The 21045-nt window shown below is 35.8% G+C and overlaps 1 long non-coding RNA gene across 1 annotated transcript in view; it reads right to left on the bottom strand.

The window, feature by feature from the left end:
• Positions 1-342: 342 nt before the first annotated feature.
• Mir99ahg (Mir99a and Mirlet7c-1 host gene (non-protein coding)) overlaps positions 343-21045 on the bottom strand; it is a 229101-nt gene continuing 208398 nt past the window's right edge. The window contains exon 5 of the long non-coding RNA NR_015543.3: positions 343-2849. This is a non-coding gene — a long non-coding RNA (Mir99a and Mirlet7c-1 host gene (non-protein coding)). The remainder of the gene's footprint in view (positions 2850-21045) is intronic.

Here is a 21045-nt window from a genome sequence, read left to right as displayed (position 1 = left end):
TTTAAGAAAATCTTGTGGCTGGATACCAAAAGTAACCATTGAAATTCCATGTAAAATAATTTCATTGTACATCAAAACACAAATATTTATATATTTCCCAAAACCAAATAGAAAAATATGATTTAATCAAGACATAATAGAAGAACAAAAAATTTCCCTTAAAAAATGCATGTACAATTCAATAGTTGTATTGTCTCATTTCACTCCATTTAGGTGAATGAATTTTTTTTTACATTCATTAATTTCAAAGATGAGCAATACAATCATGACCCTAAAGGGCATGGACAAAAAGACAAACACAAATTAATTTCGATATGTGAATTCTATTTTTTTTTTCAAATTGCTATGGAGAGGCATGACAAATAGCCACCAGAGAGAAAGAGGAGAACCTCTAAACATTTATGGGAAGTAGTGCTGTTTGCAGCAAATCTTGAGGAATTTGGGTGCTTGTCAATTTTGCCTATTTATGACACATTTTCATGATCATCTATAACATTTACTTTCTTCTGACAGGAGAATGCTTACCTACTACTACTCTCTGTGCCTCTTGTAAAACATTTTTTTCACTCCTTAATTTCTTGATTCAAATGGGAATTATTCTTTTGTACATCTGCCAGAAGTGTAATTAGGGAAAACTGCTCTCCGTTCTATTTTAAAATTTTATTTTAAAAGCAATGTTTAGAGGATCTATTAAATAAATTATGATACACCCAAAGATCATCTAATGCAAGTCATTAGAAGAGGAAATGGACACTGTTGACTTAGATGGAGATCTAAATTAAAAGAGGAAAAAGCTCCGAATCGTGCCAACACTATAAAAGTATCATTTGCCTTTATTAATATTGTTGTTTATGGACATGAAGAAAGACTGAAATAATCAAATGTTAGTAAGATAACTTTTTGGGGAAATGTCACCTATTGTATAGTATAATTCTCTATATTATAATTAAATGATTCATAAAACAAGGGTTTGTATTAGAGGTGAAAATATGCATAATCTATTTTCTTTAAAAATAGATTTTAAAATCTAGTTCATCATGCTAAATATTAAAAATAATAATCCCTTTTTCTTAGTTTACAGAAAAAATTGATTTTTATGTATTACTGCTTGCTAATATTTTAAAAGTATCCATAGTGATGATTAAATTATCTATAGTCATAAATGATTCTTTTTTTATAGCTGAGAATTGAACCCAAAGCCTGCTTGAAAAATATTTGACTACTGAGTTACATCGGCCTCCTATTCAGGTCCTAGAATACTAAAATTCCAATGAAGGTATGATTTAAAAACTCACATAATTGCAGAATTTTTAATTTCTGAGAATTAAATCATAAAAGGAGCTTTTAGTCAATTAGCAGCAAGACTTAGGTACTTATTGTTTCAACATATCAGAAACGTCAGCAACATCACATGAAGATGAAAGCCAGTGAGTGAAACAATCTAAATCAGGAGTTTTCAATACAATGGACGACATGTATAAAGTCTGAGTGGAATCGTAAGACCTTGCCTACTCATCAGAAATAATACAACCCATATTCTACAAAGATGCCTACAGACTAGATCTGCACCCAGCAGAAATAAAGAGACAGCTCTGTAGCTGCCATGACCACCTCATCAAGATGGCCTCAGCATGAGTTGCACACGGTCTCCTCCCATCAACCCTTCTGATGGTCTCACCAGGAGCTGCATGTCATATTTTGGGATCAACTCCTCCATCATTCATTGAGAGCACCAAATGAACCAGCACCGTATCTTCCAAAGGAGCATCAGAAGTCATTTTACAGGCCTCAACTTCTTTTGGTTTATTTAAGTTGCTCTTCATTTCCATTGCCAAGAATTACGTTACCCCATGTACTCTACAGATGGGGAAACATCCTCCTCCAGGCCATGATTTGGTGGCCAGGAATCTTAGAGCAACAACATAACAAAGCTAAGAAATCATTAACCCAGGTCTAAATAAATGCAGCCTACCTTCCCATCTGAACGGGAACACTCTGATTCCGTGGTGCACTGCTAATTTTTACGTTATTGTTTTGGTTTTACCCAAGGTCTGTGATCTGCACCGTTTTTCTCTCTTTAGGCAAGAAGCAGTCTGTCCCGGATTAGAAACGAGGTCCTAGAGTGTGGGAGCGGGGAATGACCTACATCTGAGCAAGCTGCACATGATTCACCACAATTAACCAATTTGGTTTGAAATAGCTACAATTAAGTTATTAGCAGAGAAGTAGTTACTAGAGTAGAATCTCTAAATTTATCTTCATGTACGCCCTAAGCAAGCAAAGGGCTGCATTTTCAGGAATTGTAAGCAAAGTAAATACTAAAAATATCCTTTCAAATTAACATTATATTGTGAAATTATTCACAAGTAGGATTTGTGTTTTGGATATTTGAGCTATTTCCTTAAAATCTTTAGCTGTAGAATAGCAAGAAAAATATAAAACCACTGTGCATAAGAGATGCTAAGTATCTACATATTGTCTGTCTATCATTTATCAGTACACATGTGAAGGTTCCTGATATTTGAAAATTGTATATAGTATGTCAAGTTACTATAAAATCATGGAGAAAGTAATATAGAAGATGATGACTTATATGTAGCAGAATGTTTTCCACAGTAAAACAAACAGTATAGAAAACATTTGGACTGACAAACACTGATTGTGCGAATTCAAGTTTAGCAATTCAGGGGAGATAATCGATCATGGCACATTACCGACAATGGATGGAATCAATCCTATCTATATCTACTGAGGATACTTTGAAACTGTTAAAATAAATTTATGATCAAAAGATTTCCCCTACCTTTATAGTTGAGTAAAATGTTGTCTGAGTGACCATTCAGGATAACCTGGGAAAGAAATGGAAAAGAGATGACATGACGTGGAGGTGGGGAAAATACAAGGATCCGATAGCTTTAAAGTCAGTATCAACATTTAATATTAGTATTCAATAACCTGGGTACCCAGACACTGTTTCAAGGCACCCTCGGTTCCTACTTCACCTACTCATAATAACATTGCTGGTGACAAAGGAGGCAGGCACATTATTACACAAATGTCCTATGTAGATGGGGCTGGTTAGTGTGTCACAGGGTATCCGTAATCATTTCGACTCAGCTGTTCATCCTTACTAGCCAAATTTCGATACTTCACACTTGACATCTTGGAAGGATGACATGCAAAAACGAAAACCATGGAGTACTGATAAAAATGAAACAAAATAACTATAATAACAAAATTAAAAACTAAACAACTCCAGATTTGGGGCTGGAGAGATGGTTCACGGGGTAAGAGCGTTCGTTCTTGCAGAAGGTCCAGGCTCAGTTCTCACCACACCACAGAGTGGTTCAGGACAACTATTTGTAACTCCTGTTCTAGGAGATTTGATGCTCTCTTCGGATCTCCCTGGGCACCAAGAATATGATGCACATGCATACACGCAGGCAAAATACACACATAAAATGTAAAAATCTAAAAATACTAAATATTCACAGACATAAAACTTTTTACATTACTAGAAATACAGGAGCCAAGAAAGCCATTAATTCTTTAGATATGATAAAAGTCCTTCCCACAGTGATTCAAGTTCTGCATTTTAGACACTGAATAATGTCTCAACTAACCTAGACCCCCAAGTTCTTTCAGACACTGAGCCACCAAACAGGCAGCATACACTAGCTGATATAAGGCCTCCAACACACACACTGCCTGGTCTTTAAAGAATAATAATATATAAAAACAAAAACCCTCAACTGTTGACAGTCAAAGAAGTCTCTTAGCTAGCTCATGGCAGAACTCAGGGTAGCCTTTTAATTTTCTGGTTTCATATTATTTCCACAGCGCTAAGTCATTCAATTCTCTGTACCTCCTTGACAAAGGAGAAGGAGAGAAAGTGAGATCACATGGCCTGTTCCTGAGATTGGTGATCTGTGTCAGCAATATGTATTTCTTCGAATTCCTTAACAAAATCTCCTTTGTGGGGCTAGAGAGATGGCTCAGTGGTTGAAAGCACTGGCAGTTCTTCCAAAGGACCTAGGTTTAAATCCCAGCACTCACATGGCAGTTCACCACTGTCTAGTTCCTTTTCCAGGGAATCTGACACCCTCACATAGACAACATCAATGTAAAGAGAGAGAGAGAGAAAGAGAGAGAGAACTGCTTAGAAATCATTAAAGGAAAGCAACGGAAAGAATATGGGTGAAAATGTGCAAAGAGCTGGCAAAACTAGTCAATAACACTATTAGCTGGTTGTGCAAGAAACTGCCCAGAAATCCTTGATATAAAATATGTGTGGCCTCAGTGAGCGAAGATGCACCTGACCCTCAAGAGACTTGAGGCCCCACGGAGTGTGGTGGGGGCTGGGGGTGGGGGCTGGGGACATTCTCTTGGAGATGGGGATGGGGTGTGGGGGTGGGGATGGGATGGGCAGTGGTCTAGGGGGCAGACTGGGAGGGGATGAAGTCTGGACTGTAGAAAAGGATGAAAGAATCAATTTATTTTTAAAAAGTAAACATCAAAGAAATGTTTCCTGATCTGACTTTAAATAAATGCAATTGCCGCATTTGCGCTTTAACACATGTTTCTCCATTCTAAACCCTACATGGAGATTCTGTTAATACTGGAGTTATGCCTTTGCTCTCTGGCTCAAGGCTAGCCACTTTTACAAATACATAACCATCTATTAATCACAATTGATAACATAATTTTCAAAACAGTCCATGAATTATTTATTTGTGGATGATAATACTCCTGAGGTAATTCCTGGACTAGTTTGCTTTTCTAAGAAACACTATGTTCTCAGTGGGATCAGAGAAATGATTGCTTCTCCCCTCTAAACTATCTAGACCTAGAATTCTAGGAGACTAAGTCCAGACTCCTGAGCAAGCCATAGATGGAAGAAGGTGTTTCTGTTGTAAACCCAGATACTATTTGCATTCACTGATTGGGAGCCTCAGAGCATTAATTACATGCCTCCTCTCTGTCGAATTCATGCTTCTTTTTCAAGATGCCCACAGAGGAACTTGGTAAGTTTAAAGTCATATCAGATATAAAAAAAGACATTCAATAAAATATTTTAATGGGAGATTTAGATAACTTAGAAACGTGTGCTGTTGATGAGGCTAATGCCTTTAATAGTGTAGAGCACTGCTTAATACTGAGGTAAGTTTGCCAGATTATGTTACATAACTTTTTCAATTTTTTTCTTGAATAGTTAAGAAATAATGCTTGCACACATTTATTTTTGCCAAGGATTAAATAATTGAACCCAACCACATTTACGTAAAATAAAGTCACAGAAGGAATCACAAGAAATTGTGTTTTCTGAAACACCGTTAATAAACAATATGCATCTACATTATTAGTATAAAATGTATCATCTCAGAGCTAAGATTTTTAGATATAAAAATTTACACACATGCTTATTCACACACTCTTGTACAACAATTACGCTTATACTTCCAAATACACTTAAGATACCTGGAATGTATTTTTCTAATTGATTATTCAGGTTATGCTCTCAACTATTTTTTACTCTAAAGTTCTACTTTGTCTCACCTCGCAAATCAAGATCATGGTAAATAAGCACACCTGTAACTTCCAAAGTGCCATCTGTGTTGCAAAGGACTTATGAGAAAAACTATCTCAATGGGCATTCTTTGGCTTTGGATGCTACAGTTCCATATATTAGTTGAGATTACTTAATTCTATTTCCAGTTAATGAATTTTATGGCAAAACTTTCCTTCATGTGCTTTGAAAGAATTTGCAGAGCTAATGGTAGGTGAAGAGGTGATAAGGTGATGTTGAACATAAATACCCTAAGGATTCTGTTCACCTCTCTTGTCTTCTAAAGAGGAGAACATTTAGTGAGATTATCATGAAAAACATTAAACCTTTCCTATTTAACCTATGAAGGTTTAGAAAGAAAATTTAGTGTATTGTTTAATGTATTTCAGATTCCATTTTTAACGACCCCAGTTCTTTCGTGACTATAAAAAGTCACAAGTTTATATTCTTCAAAAGCAGGCTACTCACAGCAATCAAAAGAGTAAAGGTGGACCTTATCCCTTTCCTTCAAAGTTTGTATGACTAAGCAGCTTTGGATTGTCTGCTTTCTGTACTGCTGACCAAGAGAAGCTTGCTCTTTATAATGACACACAACAAATTATGATTAATGTATTTATGGAAATCTGTATGCTAAAACTAGCATCATCAGCAAACAGAGTTAGGAACTTTCTGACTGACTAGATAAGATCTTTGCCTTTACATTTAGATAATGAATTAAAACAAAAAGCATATTTTGAATAACGTGAAATATTATTACTATACCCCATGTTCTTTTCATTTTCTTCAATGCTTAGTTTTATATTGGACATATAAGGATAATGGAAACCCTCCTATCTGTTTAGTATTAAGTATAGTAGCATGGATGCCTTCTGAGTCTTCTTTAGAAATCAAATCAAGCAGTGTCTGTTGGCAGAGCATGCTTCAGTAAAAAATTTTTCCATTATAATCTACAAAGAATAACTTCAAGGTTTTTTTCATTATTAACCAAGCATATTGTTCTGTATGAGAACTTTGGTTTCACCCAAGTCATTTGCACAATACATTTTCATTTCTAGGATTTGAATTCTACAATGTGAATCCAAGTCCAGGGTAGGGTCAAGGTTATTCTTACTTTTTTTATTATTATTAGATATTTTATTTATTTACATTTCCAATGTTACCCCTTTTTCCAGTTTCCCCTCCAGAAACCCCCTAACCCATCCCCTCCCTCCTGCTTTTATGAGGGTGTTTGCTCACCCACCCACCCACTCCTACCTCCCTGCCTTGGCATTCCTCTACATTGGGGCATCCATCGAGCCTTCACAGGACCAAAGGCTACTCCTTCCATTGATGTCTGACAAGGCCATCCCCTGCTACATAAGCAGCTGGAGTCATGGGTCTCTCCATGTGTGCTCTTTGGTTGGTGGTTTAGTCCTTGGGAGCTCTGGGCAGTGGTCCAGTTGGTTGATATTGTTGTTCTTCCTATGGGGTTGCAAACTCCTTCAGCTCCTTCAGTCTTTTCTCTAACTCCTCTATTGAGAACCCCGTGCCCAGTCCAGGTGGGGCAGTCTTTGGTTGGCCTTTCCTTCAGTCTCTGCTCCACATTTTTTTATTTCTGTCTATTTTCTCCCTCTTTACCCTGTGGCTATGGTATTTACATCAGGATGCTGTGATGTTTAAATGCCTACAACTTAACACTATTGAGAGGTGTATGTTTAAAGCTTTGACAGTATTACTGTGCAACCATTTTCATTTCCCCCACTTACAATAAAAGCATTGTGCAGATCATTATAAGAACATGTGACTTTTCAAAAGCTACAGCTTCTTGCCTTGTGACGGAATGGTTTGGAAATACCATGGCTACAACAATAATTTCATTTCCAAGAAATTTGATAAGGCCTTTCCCCCACACAAACTCTATTGGAGCAAGCCATATGACTGGTTTTCACGTGCACAGATTGATCTCAATTGATCAGGATTATTTCCCAAGTGACAGCTGGCACGTGGCCCATAGGATGGTTTCAGAAGTTTTCTTAAGCAACTTGTAGGGGCCAGCTGAGGTCTTGTCAGCTGATCTGAGACTAGAAATGACAGCATCCCAAGGACACATTGTCAGACTGTCATGTTTAATACCTTTCTGGAATAGAAATCTCCATGCAAGTAAAATGTACTGTGTTTTAACACTGTAGATATCCAGGAAGTGTAATTTACAACTCTGCTAACTTTATGTACAACAGATTAAGTTTAGTACAATTTGCTAAAAATCACATATACACATAATCTTTTGACATACACATTTTTATTTTAAGTGTAATTAATGAACTATACAAGAATCATCACTAAAATGTATCTTACCTTTTATTTTGAAAAGGCAAAATACTAATGTTTATTTAGAAAATTATATTAAAAATAATAATGTCTTGCTCTTAATGGAATTTATATGCCACTCAATATTATTAAAATAAATAAATCTCTAAGGTAAATGCTATTAAGTGATATAATAGAAGGTAGGAAAATGAATATCAAATAAAGTTATGCTTTTGGAACATCACCGTGTTTCCTGTTCCATTTATGTCACCCCCTTTATCGTCATGGGATCGTTAAAATGGATTATACTCCAAACTCTTAATAGCATTTAGCCTTTGAAAGGGAGAAGTGAGGGACCATGAGTTAGTTACATTCCCTGGTAGGCAGATGGAGAGGGAAAGATAAGAAAAATGGTGAGCTTCCAATATGGCTGGCTACTTCTTTGTCCTCCTGCCTGGAGACAAAAGCCTGACAGCTCAAAACAAATCTCATTGGCCTTTTCTTTTTCCAGGTAAAGATCCCCGCTGGTGGATCAACCTAGGCCAAACTTATAGATCTATCTGTTTTGCTATTTAGTTCAAGGTTACTAGTCATGAATTGGAGCAGGAAGCCCCAAGAAACATCCATAAATCTTTATCCCTTAATGGTAGACTGAATTTCCCTGATAGTTTGTAGGAGGTATTTTTGCACTGTATCCCTTGCTGTGTGTGTATTTCCTCACCCTTAATAAAAGCTTTCTTTAATCAACACCACCACACCCCTCCGATAAAGGCAGAAATGAAGAAACTACTCTGCTTCCTAAAAGGTTGTCAGCTATCTGTTATTTTGGGTATTTGAGCCTAAGAGTTCTCTTTAGGCCACCATGTCAATTTTCTGTGACTAAGGACGGCACCACACCACGTAAATTGTTATAAAACATATTTGACTACAAAGTATCTGAGAAAGGGAGTAGCATTCCTCCCTTTTTAAGGCTACCCTAAATGCTATTGGGAATTATGGGGTACAGTCCACGTTAATGGTTCCAGGATGATCGAAAGGATGATGCAGATGGAACAGAAACCATTGTGATGTTCGCATGATACTGAAAAGCATAACTTCATAGCTGTGTTTTCCTGCCTTATATTACATCACTTAATACCATTTATCTTAGAGATTTATTTATATTTAATTACATTGAGGAGTCTATTAACTCCATTAAGAGCAATAAATTATTATTTTAATATAATTTTACATTAACATTATTTTTACAAATTATCTGAGAAATATGTGAGAAATGTATATTCATAGCAATTAAATAAAAATCAGTAAAACCACCTCAACAAGCTATGCTTTGTTTTAGTTTTGACATAATCCCAACTTACTGATGTATATTTTACAAATATTTTATAAACTAATAACTTTTCATTATTAGCTTAACATTGTCAGTTAAAGAGTGTCTCTTTGTTTTCTTTCCATTATTATTTCTTTCTGCCTTAAATAGGGAGTCAAAGTGTAAGGGCTAGGCTTTGCAACTCAGAGATGCAGTCTTCTTTTCTTTTTGAGGGTAATCATCTGCAATAATACATAAAATAATTGAAATCAAGTTCCCACATTTTCTCAAAACAGCATTCCCATTCTTACTCTTTCACGGGGCTATCTATTTCTCGTTTATTTTTATCCTCAGTCAAACATATCAGTCTAATGACTTCATAAAACATATGCAATATAATTAATTACTTATAATACCCATTACTATGTTAAAAGAAGGTGCCAATTTTGTTTGGGAGTACATACCTTAATATGAAATATAAAACTATAAAATGTAAATCTTAGAAACAGAAAAAGTTGATCCTATAAGATGAAAATAAGCTTAACAACTTTATGAATTAAATATTAATCTTTAACACAATTTCTATATTTTGAAATTGACCATTGATAACACAGTATTTCATTTAGTTTTTAAATGCATTGCTTAATTTGTACATAAACACAAATAAAACTTAGAGTCTCTGGTCTGCATGTGAAAAAAAATGAATAAAAGATGTGGTCCTTGTCTCCCCAATCCTGGGTTGCTTTCCTTAACGTAAGAATTCCCGTTTCTATCCGTTTTCTGGCAAATGTTGCAAGTTCATTTCTCCTTAGGGTTGAATAAAATTTCACTGTGTATATTATCCACGTATCCTTTATTCTTTCTTTAGTGATGTATGTCTCTGTATTTCCACCTCAAAGCTATTATGAATAATACAGCAGTAAACATAGAGAAAGAAACACGTTTCTTTGGCAGTTCCTACGTTCTATTCAGGAGTGGTGTAGCTCAGTCACAAGTCCTTCAAAATTCCAATATACCGAAAAACAAAATAATAAAATGAGATTCATTCAAGTATAGAGCTTAGAAGTCATAGACACTGGCAATCTGCCATGCTGTTTCAGTGACTTCAGTTTTAAATGCTAAGGGTAGCCACTATTCTCATTTTGTTGAAACCATTTTCAAAGGAGTATCCTTTCCACTCATTCTAAAATGGCCTCCTGTATGAATGCTTCAACCTGTGTTGATCTGTTGTCTTATCTTTCAGAGAGTGAATTATTTTCTAACATGTGAGGTACGTATTTATTTGTTAAAGTGTTTATCGACTGCCTTCCCAGAATATAAGATACATGGGACTGCTATGTTTTGCAGTCAAGTTTCATCTATTGTACTCCTTTTCACCTCCATGGTATCCAAATGTCAGCAATAATCTGAAGTCACTACATCTGTTTTCAATACATAGGGCACTTTTATTTTTACCTTGTCTAAGAAAATGTGTATCCACCTCAAAGCTACTGGGAAGCTCTCTTTCTACTAAGTTGACATCTGTCCCTTCTTCAAATTTCTACTGCATCAGTTAAGCCTTTTCCTGACACTAATGTTATTTACTGCATACTGTGGCTCAGCATTTGTGATGCTCTCTAGTTAATGTGGATGTTGACGAGCCCACATTTCTCAATCTAGACAATATGGAACATGAAGTGATAATAACTATCCCATCCAAAGACCTAGGGGTGATGTAACCAAGTGTCAGAATCTAGCACCACTCTGTGTGGTGATTCCTGTTTTTCTTTCAGGGAAAATATACAGCTGTGTACTCAGGCTAGCCCTAAGCATGAGGAATAAGAATGTGGGAAAGGCCATCCAGAGACTGCCCCTCCTGGGGATCCATCCCATATACCAAATTGGGACACTATTGTGGACACCAAGTAGTTGCTGACAGTAGCCTGATATAGCTGTCTCCTGAGAGGCTCTGCCAAAGCCTGACAAATACAGAGGCGGATGCTCACAGCCAACCATTGGACTGAGCACCGGGTCCCCAATGGAGGAGCTAGAGAAAGGACTGAAGGAGCTGAAGGGATTTGTAACCCCATAGGAAGAACAACAATATGAACTAACAAGTACCACCAGAGCTCTGGGAGACTAAACCACCAACCAAAGTGTACACATGGAGGGATCCATGGCTCCAGCGGTATATGTAGCAGAGGATGGCTTTGTAGGACATCAATGGGAAGAAAGGCCCTTGGTCCTGTGAAGGCTTGATGCCCCAATGTAGGGGAATGCCAGGGTGGGGAGGCGGGAGTGGGTGGGTGGCGGAACACTCTCATAGAAGCAGGCCAAAGGGATAGAGAGTTTCTGGATGGAAACAGGGAAAGGGGATAACAGTTGAAATCTAAATAAAGAAAATATCGAATTAAAAAAAAAGGATGAATGTTGATTGTGTAAGATCAACACCCAAGACAGTCATCACTTGATTCTTCACTTTCACATTGTCTAGACTGTGGTGTGATTAAGCATGGGTTTAATTTGGACAAATGCTGGCCAAATTAAACTATGAAGGAAGATGAGGGAACACTATGTCTAATTTGGGGTTCTAGACTCTGGAGAGAGAAGGGAAAGGCAGTGCTGATGGACTTCTGGAGTTAATCTGGAAGTGCTTAGATAGAAAATGAGCATGACTTGAGGCTCCATCCCTCCCAGGGATTTTGGGATCTGAGGCTGTGTGAGTTCTCATTTATGCCTGAGGTCATTAATGTACAACTGTGTCTTCTACATGATTTCAATGTAAATAGTTCTACCTTTCAAACATAATCAGAATTATTTAAAGAACCTATAAATGCACAAACAGAACCATACTGACCATCCAAATATAAAATAATGGAATATATTTTGCTAAAGTTGTAGCTTAAGAATCTATGTGAGAAAAGATGGGTCAGTTTTGGAGAAGAACTATAATATAATTTAGAGGAAGTAATTAATGTCTACACTTCCATGTATGGTGATATTCTTAGTTAACTTTTCTGTTCATACAATAATGCCTCGTGACCATTGCAACTTAGAAGAGAAAACTTTAGATTGAGCTTTCAGTTCCAGGCTGATAAAGTGAAGGCACAGAGGCAGAAACAGTTGAGAGCTCACATCTCAAATCCCAAGCAAGATGCAGCGGGCATATTGCTGAAGGGACCCTGATATAGCTGTATCATACAAGGCTATGCCAGTGCCTGGCAAATACAGAAGTGGATGCTCACAGTCATCTATAGGATGGAACACAGGGCCCCCAATGAAGAAGCTAGAGAAAGTACCCAAGGAGCTGAAGGGGTCTGCAACCCTATAGGTGGAACAACAATATGAACTAACCAGTACCCCTGGAGCTCGTGTCTCTAGCTGCATGTGTAGCAGAAGATGGTCTAGTCAGCCATCATTGGGAAGAGAGGCCCCTTGGTATTGCAAACGTTATATGCTTCAAAACAGGGGAATGCCAGGGCCAAGAAGTGGGAGTTGGTGGGTAGGGGAGCAGGGCAGGGAAGGATATGGGGAACTTTCGGGATAGCATTTGAAATGTAAAGAAAGAAAATATCTAATAAAAATACAAAAGAAAGAGAGAAGTGGGTAGAAATAACTAAAATTGCATAATTCAAAATGACTTTGGCATAAGTGAAGATTTATTCAAGTAAACCACCAGTATGCTAGGAAGAATACGGTTGGTTTATTTGTTCTCTGTACAAAGATGCCATGAACCATATTAAATGATGACTTTAGTAGTTTCTTAAATAAAATATTTACTGTGTGGAACTTAAAAAAAAAAAAAAAAAAAAAAAAAAAAAAAAGGAATTCCACTACTCTCCTCAGGCCTGAAAGTCCACCCCAGCCATGTACTTCTTCCATGGAGACCACACAGCTTAATTTTTCTCATGTTTTTCCACTATTGTCACTAATTATTCGAGTGGCTGAGACTAATGGGGAATATCTCATTCAAACCACGCACTTTCTTCCCTTCCCTACAAGTGAAGTTAGCTTTCCTGGCGAATGAAAAGCAGGTTAACAGCATACATCCTTTCTATTTGAAGTTGTTTGTTTTATATATCTATATGTATATATATATATATGTATATATATATATATATATGTGTGTGTGTGTGTGTGTGTGTGTGTGTGTGTGTGTGTGTGTGTACATATGTGTTTACCATTGCACTTCTGGAGAGCTTTCCTTTCCTAGGAGTTAATCTTAATCTTGGTAAATACTGTTTCATATTTAAAGACAAATTTATCTTAACAGATTACAAATATAGAATTATATTCAGACACCAAGGAGAGAATGGCTCTGTTATTTACCCAAATTTAATGAAACCAAGTACAAACATTTTGAATTATTGTCCAGTGATTTTCAAGGAAAGCCCATGGAAAAGTATGCACTCCTGTTCCTGGAAGACCCTGCTCAAAATTTGTTATCATTAAAATGAAATGCACATTTGTACTTTAGAGCTTAGTGCTTTTATGAAGGAGGTCTGTCTCTTCTCTATATTCCTTCTGTTGGATATAAACACACACACACACACACACACACACACACACACACACACACACACACACATACACACTCCATAAACAGTTGAACTTCAGACAATTTGGAAGTCTCTAAAAAGTGGCAGAGAAGCATAGAACTTAGAACTGAATCTACTTTATTTTGTAAAAGAAAAGCACAATAAAAACCCAGAGAGGATCTCTAAAGATAAATCGGCCTATAAAACTGGACTAGTAATTTTCTACAAAGCACATAGTATTCTTATATCTCCTTTTGCATCTGTAAAATTAAGCCCTTGGTTTTTGACTAACAACAGCAGAAAAGTAATATGAACTGTGCTATTAAAACCATATTATTTTTATTAGGTATTTCTCATTTCTGTGAAAGCATGTCTCTGTGCAAATATTATTTATATCAGAAACAAGCAAGTGAACATTGTTTTTTTAAAGTGTATATGGATACAAAAAGTGTTTAATGTATGTTGCTTTGATTTGTGAAGTGTGACAATAAATGCATGGCTAAGAAAACTAAAAAGTAAGACCCTTTAAAGCGCTTTCTGAATGAAAAACACCTCCTTTAAGTAAAATAACGTTGACCTTACTATTCAAGTGTATAATTTTTTCCGATAATATATTTAGTGTTTTGATGATTTTGTATGAGAATCTAAAAGTGAACTTCCACAGACTCTCAGCTCTGCCTGTTAACTACATGGACTCAATATGCTGAGAGTAAATATCAGGAGTGTGGGAAGTTTGCCTTACCAATAAAACAAATAAATCCCTTTCATAAACCTATTTTTTCATATGCAGAAATATTTCTAGAATAAGTTCACTTATATTATACAGTGCTTGATTGTATGGCAGGAACGCCAATGTTGTCGACTCATTGTACACAATATTGAACATAAGGTATCTATTAGTGTGTTAGACAAACACAATTTGAAAATGATAGCTGAATACAGATACAGTGAGAATAATGACACAGATTGGTGGCAATATGAGGAGATTATTACAGAGATAGTCCAGGACCAGCTGCCCAGAGAATGGTACCATTCACAGTGGGGCTCTCTGACTTCAATTCACAGTTAACCCAGTCCACACAGACCTGCCTACTGGCCAATTTGGTACAAGAAATATCTCACTTGAGGCTCTCTTCTCAACTGATGTCTAGGTGGTGTCATTTTAAGAACCAACATTGTCCATGACAACCATACATGCTCACTGAACTTACCAACTCTGAACTTTGAGGGTGATATTAATTTAAGGGGCAGTTACAGTATTATATACAAGTAGTATGTTAGAATACAAGAATGTAAACAAGTTTAGAGATAGGTTTATTTTTTACTGAATAGACATAAGATTAATTTTTCCCCATGTACATTTAAAAACAAAGTTTCTTTGAAGATACTATATTTTAATTATCTTAAGTATATAAGCTGATGGAATATCTTTGTACTATAATATCTATGATCTTAAAAATGTCTCCAGTCTAGCAAATTAAATACTCAGATAGTCTATAACCATACTGTACATTTTATTGCTTTTTATAATTACTGTTTTCCATTTTATTATTTTTTCTTTGGAAGTAGCTATCTAAATATTTATATTTTTGAAAAACATGAAGGTCATGTTTATTAGTACTATTTAAAAAGTAATATTTTGAGATATTTTGCATTAGTCATTAGAAGTACTTTACATAATAATAAAATCACTTCAAAATGTTGCTTAAACATGGGAAATATTTAAGGACTTTGTATTTTGCACATACACATATATACACATACTCCCTCTTAGAATCATGTGTTACATAAAGCCATAGTTTTGAGAAACTATGTTTTGGGTGGCAGGAAGCTCAGGGTCTCTGGTCTTACACCATGGCACTGCTGTCTGACACTCTAGTCTTTGATTCTCTAGTGTACTTTTCAGCCTCCCCTCCTTTGTTGGAGGAAGTTAACACACACACCTTTTCCGAAACCCTTTACTCTGTTCATTTCCTGGGCATCTTTTGTGTGCTAGGCACATTTATGGGTATTAGGGATTTATCAGTTAAAAAGCCAGGTTGCCACTATGGTGGTCCTGTACTCTATAAAAGTTGTGGAATTGCTACTGGATTCCTCAATTTGACACTTCTGTCATTAGATCAGCTTCTTGTGGGAGCTTATTCTCTGTGTTGTAGGGGGTTGAGTTACATGTTTATCCTTTAATAATTAGATACCATTAGCACTAATCCACTCAAACTATCCAACACATTGCTTGTTGTCCCTGGCTTCTTAGGATAGAAGTTCTGGGTTTGGTAATAAAAGTATCGTTCATAATTCCATATTTATGTCTGTGATTATTAAATAATATTTCCCTATAATGTAATAACTATCTATGTAGAATAAAGAACATGTTCCTCCACCATAGCACTTGCCATTACTAGGACTATCACTAGTATATAGAAAGTATTTACATAAATTCTTGTTAACTAACCTAACATCAATGCAATAGTGAATTAATAATCTTTGCTCAAATAATTTACTTATGTTGTAGTTGCTGCACTGTTTTTTGAGTGTGTACATAAATGTGCTGTGTGTGTTTGTATGTGTGTGTACTGTGGGTATGCATATGTATTCAGAAGTGTGGTTATCCCTAGAGTTGCAGGTATGAGTGGAGACCATATGTCAAACTCTTGGGTTTTTTTTTTTTCCCTCTCAGGAGCATCCACCTTTTCTTCTGAGATAGGAGTCTCTTACTAATGCCCGGATATGCAAATTTTGCTAGACCAGCTGGCCTCTGAGCCTCAGCAATACTCCTGTTTCTGCCATCCCAGAACAGGGATTGCAGAGGATTGCAAATAGATGCCTCTATGTCTGGTCTTTGATCTTTTTCTTTTCTTTTCTTTTCTTTTCTTTTTTTTTTTTTTTTGTGCTTGTTTGGAATCCAATTCAGGCCTTCATTTTTACTAGGTAAGCACCTTACTAACAGATTTTTTTCCTTGCTAACAGATTTTTCCCCCCAGTCCCATCAGCTCCCTGTATTGGTCCTTCAGCATATCCAAAAGGCTCCAGTCACTGGCATCTCATCACCACAATGAAATTTCCTAAAGGCAAAGAAGGTAAATGGTCTGCTTTGCATCATCACTTCCCAGCCTAGGACCTAACAGGTAGGTATCTATTGAGAATACTGACCGGATACCAACAGTTCTAAGGATTAAGCGTTTGACATGCATCAAATGTTGAGCTGGTTCAGATACAATATCACATCCTGCTTTATCTTCCCATCAAGCTTAGACAGAAAGGAGATACAAGAACGGAAGACTGGATTTATGCTCATATCACAACAAGGTCTAATTTAATTGTAACTCAGAAAGTGTGATCCTGCAACCCTAAGCATTGCTGTTAAAATGAGGTTGATGAGAGGCAGGATGTGAGGAAAAGGAGAAAACGGCATAGGGACAGCAATCGACCTTGTTTTCACATCACGGGTGAATAACATTCCAAATTAATACCTGGGTCCAAGTTACCGATGAAGAAACAAGCTAATAGTCTGTAGAGAAGATGTCCTCCTACCTACATTTTTGTAGTGGCCAAAATATTTGAAAATTGAATATGCAGTATAAAGGCACTGAAAATAAAATCCAAGGTGATCAACTCACTTATTAAAATAAGTGTGCATTTGTTAATAAGATCTTCGAGTACTTAGATACTTAGAGTATGATCAGCATGGAGTACTTTATTGGGGATAAACAGTGTTAAATCAAAACAGCTTTTTAATATTAAAGTATTTATTCATTATTAAAACATACTTGTTTCAAGATGTAAAATTATTTAGAATACAGAATCCAATGTATCATTAAAATTTCGCCAATTTCAATCTGATAATTAAATTATATTATACCTTACATTATTCTCTAGTGTTTTCCTTGTGACTGCCTTTATATTAAAACAAAACAAAACAAAACAAAACAAAACAAAACAAAACATAGTTATTTCTCTTCCAGTTAGAGTGTGCTGAAACTTCCTTCCTTTGTCCTGGAATATAAAATCTCTGAGACTAGTGTTCACAAAAGGAGTTCAAGTCTGTTCTAATTTTCCCAAACAAGATTTCATTACAGAACAAATTATATTATGTTTCATACAAATATTGGGTCAGTGAGCTAGGATCTGATCGTTATATTTAATTTTCTTAAATCGTATGCCCTTAATTAGATAATAAATTCAAATTACTATAGAATATTTGGCATTTAGGAATGTGGCAGGGTTGGGGGAGAGCATTCACCTGAGCATATGGGCAGGAGTGAGAGATTGATGTCAACTTTCTTTCTTAGTCATTCTCTACCTTATTTTTTTGACATGACACATCTCTTTGGTCCCAGAGCTCACCAGTTGGCTAGAATAGCTGTTTGCAATGTATTGGGGATCAGCCTGCGTCCTCCCATGCAGTGCTGGATTTACATACCTTTGCTATACAAGGTTGCTATGGCTGTTGCTATCATTATTCTTATCATTTTCGTATCATCATCTTATCTTACATGGATGCTGGAGATCTGAACTCAGGTCCTAAAGCCTTCACAGCAAGTGATTTAAAAGACCCATGAGCCATGAAGATTTTATTACACTCAAAATCAGTGATGCTATTTCAAAATATTTTTTAAAACCTTCTACAAGAAATGTTCATAAAGTAGAAATTCTTTTACCTCGTCATGGCGTCTATAGGAGACTACTGCTTTTCTACTAAAAGGAGTTATTTTTTCTTTTGTGTAAATAAAATTTACCATATCCTACATTGCTTCATTTCTAAGAGATTTTTTTTTTTACTCAAAATTTTCTTAGCTTGCATCTGCTTTAAATAAACTGAGGGGCAAATTCTCTGAGAGCTTTCTTCATCAGAAAATGTCAAGGGACCTGGAAACTAACACTCACTCAATGTTCTTTTTTTTTCTTTTTTCTTTTTTTTTAAACACCAACTTAAGATGTTAAGTTGGTTGTATCTGTAAAATTTAATCTCATCTAGTATAAAACATAAAACCTTGTTAGAGTTCCTTTTGAGTGACCAACACTCCATGCTAATTAATGTTTGGTACTCAATAAATATTTGTCAAAAGTAGCTACGTTGACCATGAACTGATTTAACCAAACTGCGCTTAAACTATCCCTACTTAGGATCAAAATTAATAAGATAGAAGTATTGCATTGTTTGCTACACGCAGTTCAAATTGTCTCAAATTATTAAAATAAAAATAATAAATCTGAAATTGATTGGAATCTAAATCCAAGCTCAATTCCAAATAGGTTATGATCAAGACACAGAAGAAAGTGTACTATGAAAATGAAGAGGATAGAAACTCACAACGCCTTCCCTGGAAAGGGTTTGGCAGCCACAATTGCAGTTTGGAGGCCACATCTCAGGGATTCTATTCAAGGAAGACTTCCCTACTGAAATCCTCTAAGTGGTCTTTACAAAATTCTGGGTTAAAGAGTGTTTCATTTTCTTCTCACTATAAATTCAAAGAAACTATTTACTTTTTCTTGTTGTTGTTCATTTTATTGAATAGGAAAATGAATAAAAGGAGGAAAAGGGGATGTAATGATAATGTGTTTTGAAGTTGCTTCAAGTTCTCATGTTTCCTTCATTTATCTACATGTGTTCACAAAACACACACACACACACTATACTTGTTCAGAAGGTTTCTGGCTAAAACATATACTAATTTGAGATTTTCAGAAACATATCTAAATGAATGTTATTTTAATAAAAAAATACTGAAATTTGCCTGAATAGTATCTGGATAGTAAGAAGAGTAGATTTATGAATATACCTGAACACATTTGAATACTACAGAATACCATTTTATCAATATATGAGTGTCAACAAATACCCATCATGCATTGTTGATTCTGTCTTTCTCATGGGCTGAAACACAGAATCAGAGAGTGGGAGACAGTGTCATGCTCAATTATCACATGTTTAGTATATGTTTACAATCTCTTTATTTTGAGTAAATTATTCTAGGAATCAGTTTGCAATTTTAAATTAATGGAAATATTACATGACACAGGACGATCTCTCGGAATTAAAGTTTAAATAAACGGTATGTAGCTATGGATATGAAAACTCATAGCTAGGTCTTACATTCAAAGAATAGTTATATTTTCATGATACACCTATTATATATTGAATTGTCTACTTCTAGTGTATATATATATATATATATATATATATATATATATATATAATATTCTCAAAGAAAGGAAAGTGAAAACCTTGCCTTGGATCCCCTGTGAAGAGAGTTCAGTGGTTTTTTTAGTTCATATTTTTACTTCAGAAATAAAGAAACTGAGTTTACAACGGTTTGACTGACGTGTTAGCGGCCGACCTATAAATTTATTTATGAATTTAATTTCTAATAAGTGAAGATTCTTTAAATAGTAGTGTTATTTACAGCATCCTTTTCACCACAAACACTGTCCCTAGCTGCCCGGCAAGTGTTTTCCAGAGTCCCCAGGTTTCTCAGATGCTAAGCCTTCTCCTGTGTTGGCTTTGTTCCTATGCCCACTCCTCAAAGGCTTGCTCAGATGCAACTTCTTAATGATGTCTTCTTTGGTCATCTCAGCTGGAAGCGATCTCTACCTCCTCTGATCTGCTACAGCAATTATCACATTCAGCCTTGTAATTCAATATGGCTTAGTGAAAAATCATGTGTGGATGAGCGCTGGGGTTCAGTAGAGAGGGGCTCAGATTTTGGCTTTGCTCCTCATAGGGGAAAAGACGCGGACTTGTCTGTCAGCTTCCATGAGTCAGAGTAAGGGATTAGATGAACAATCTTAATGAAGTTTACCTTTGATCTTCCAGCAATATGGTTACTGATTATAACTGGAAAGATACACTTGGAGTAGATATGTCATTCAATTATCAATTCTGTATGAGAGAGCTTCATTATATTGACTCTTGAGCTACACTTTTCTTAAGTTTGAAAGCCACATACTCGTTTATGTGTTTATATACATAATCATATGCTTCAAACACAGATACCCTTGCGCTGGATTTTGTATTCCAGCCTACCACCACACCATTGTGCTGTGTTCTCCATTCCATAGTGCTGTAACAGTATTGCAAAATAGGGCAGCGCTGAGTGAATGAATGAACACATGGTAAAAAAGCATCAAAAGGATTACTATCCTCATTGAAATTTTTACTGCCAAGTTGACAATGTTAAAAATACAGAGTAACAGCTCAGCGCTGTTTCAATACAATAAGCTATTTTTTTTGTCATGGTTAATCCATTTAAAACTGAAAAGGGGGCTTGTTCTCTAAACAACATAAATTTATATCTTTTCACCAAGAAATATATATTTGACTAATTACTATGCTGTATATGAATATGTAGTAGATAAGATTAAACTTC

The sequence above is a fragment of the Mus musculus genome, chromosome 16, assembly GCF_000001635.26.
Source record: "Mus musculus strain C57BL/6J chromosome 16, GRCm38.p6 C57BL/6J".
Taxonomy (NCBI): domain Eukaryota; kingdom Metazoa; phylum Chordata; class Mammalia; order Rodentia; family Muridae; genus Mus; species Mus musculus.
The sequence above is the reverse complement of the archived record's forward strand: the minus strand, read 5'-3'. Positions and strand labels throughout refer to the sequence as shown.